The sequence below is a fragment of the Chrysoperla carnea genome (assembly GCF_905475395.1).
Source record: "Chrysoperla carnea chromosome X unlocalized genomic scaffold, inChrCarn1.1 SUPER_X_unloc_151, whole genome shotgun sequence".
Classification (NCBI taxonomy): Eukaryota; Metazoa; Arthropoda; class Insecta; order Neuroptera; family Chrysopidae; genus Chrysoperla; species Chrysoperla carnea.
The window spans coordinates 22,501-25,024 of NW_025408102.1; the positions used below are offsets into that span (position 1 = coordinate 22,501).

Sequence of the window (2,524 nt, forward strand, 5' to 3'; positions counted from 1 at the left end):
AAACCCATTTGTTTTGTACCATATTAATATTATATATATTTTTATGTAGAAAATAATTTATAAAAAAAAAATAAATACATTTCTATAAAATATACCAAATATTAATTATTATATCTAGCTAGCACTAACAAAAATATCAAAAATGTTATGTATATATTTATTAATACCATAATATCTTTAATTTATATATATATATTTAAAATAAAATATATAATTTATATTCTAGAAAAATTTTTTTATTTTAAAAGAATTTATAAAGATATATAAATTAATAATCTTTATTTTTAATATAAAAAATAAAGATTATTATTAATAATAATACTTACATTTAAAATTTAAAAAGATTACCCTGGACGGTGGATCACTTGGCTCGTGGGTCGATGAAGAACGCAGCTAATTGCGCGTCAACTTGTGAACTGCAGGACACATGAACATTGACATTTCGAACGCACATTGCGGTCCTTGGATACTGTTCCCGGACCACATCTGGCTGAGGGTCGTATACATTATATTAATATAATAAAAGATTATTTTACATAAAATTTTTTTTATGAAAAAGAAATTTATCAATAATTAAAAAAGAAAATTTATTTTTTCATATTTAATTAAATTGATAAATAAAATTTTTATAAAAGAAATGTAAAATTATTTATATATGAATGTTTTACGCCAAATATAAGAAAAAAATAAATATAAAATGTTTTTAATAGCATTTAAAATTTATATATTTTTTATTATTTGTCGACATTTTTAAATTAATATATCAATATTATTTTTTATCATTTATATATAATATTATAAAACTTTATGTTAATAATAATATTAATAATAAATGATATTAATAATATATTTTTAAAATATTAAATAAAGAAGAATAAACAAAAATATTATATATTAATATTTTGTTATGGAATATTTTATTTGTAATAAAATTTTCAATATACTCGAAAAAAATTAATATATATAATTATTTATTTTTTATTTTCTTCTCTTTAGATAAATATAAAAATAATATTATATAATAATATTAAAAAAATTTGAGTATGAATAATTAAGAAAATTGTTTACTTATAAAATATAACAAAAACATAATATATAAAAAAAATTTTTGTTTTAATACTTCTAAAAACTTTTACGACCTCAGAGTAGGTGAGATTACCCGCTGAATTTAAGCATATTATTAAGCGGAGGAAAAGAAACTAACTAGGATTCCCTTAGTAGCGGCGAGCGAACAGGGATAAGCCCAGCACTGAACCCCGTGGCTGATAAACAGACACTTGGGGAATGTAGTGTTTAGGAAGATTCAATATAAACCTATTGTTATATAATACATCCAAGTCCATCTTGAATGGGGCCATATACCCATAGAGGGTGCCAGGCCCGTAGTGATTATTATTGATGATAGGTGAATCTTTCCTTAGAGTCGGGTTGCTTGAGAGTGCAGCTCTAAGTGGGTGGTAAACTCCATCTAAGGCTAAATATTACCACGAGACCGATAGCGAACAAGTACCGTGAGGGAAAGTTGAAAAGAACTTTGAAGAGAGAGTTAAAGAGTACGTAAAACCGTTCAGGGGTAAACCTGAGAAACCCGAAAGGTCGAAAGATGAGATTCATTTACTTTTTATCGTTAATCAACCAATTTGTACTAGCATGTGACAAAAATTTTTATTAGGAATTTATTTTTAGTAAAAATATATGCACTGCTGTATATTGTTAATTGTATGATAACGAGGTATGCACTTCTCATCTTGTAGGACGTTGCGACCCATTAAATATTAATCTATAGGCATTGGTGCGTTGATTAATGTACAATATTATTTTTTGATAATATTTTGTGTATGTTAAACGCCTATGTTTCTTGATTAATTGTTTGATGGTATTAATTATAAATTGATATTGAGTCGCGTTATTAACGCGTTCAGATCCACCACGAGTATAAATAGGTTTTTTTATTAAAACATATTATATATACGGATTTTATGCCGTTATATGATACTATTTAACTGTCAGTAGGTGTATGATAATGAACTGGCTCATTTTTTTTTATTAAAAATTTATCTGTCAGCGACGATATAGCTTTGGGTACTTTCAGGACCCGTCTTGAAACACGGACCAAGGAGTCTAGCATGTACGCAAGTCATTGGGAATAAAATATTTTTTCATCGAAATATTTATAAATTTTATGAAACCCAAAGGCACAATGAAAGTAAATATTATTTATATTTTTTTATAAATGATAAAAGGAGGATATATTTATATTATGTATTAAATATCGCACTCCTAGGGCGTCTTATATTATTATAATTTAGTTTTCGGATTATATTATAATAGAGGCGCACCTAGAGCGTACACGCTGGGACCCGAAAGATGGTGAACTATGCCTGGTCAGGATGAAGTCAGGGGAAACCCTGATGGAGGTCCGTAGCGATTCTGACGTGCAAATCGATCGTCGGAACTGGGTATAGGGGCGAAAGACTAATCGAACCATCTAGTAGCTGGTTCCCTCCGAAGTTTCCCTCAGGAT

The 2,524-nt window shown here is 27.2% G+C and overlaps 1 non-coding gene across 1 annotated transcript; it reads left to right on the forward strand.

The window, feature by feature from the left end:
- Positions 1 to 345: 345 nt before the first annotated feature.
- LOC123303882 lies at positions 346 to 500 on the forward strand. Its single transcript, XR_006535955.1, has one exon. It is a non-coding gene; the product is annotated as a 5.8S ribosomal RNA (ribosomal RNA).
- Positions 501 to 2,524: the final 2,024 nt, after the last annotated feature.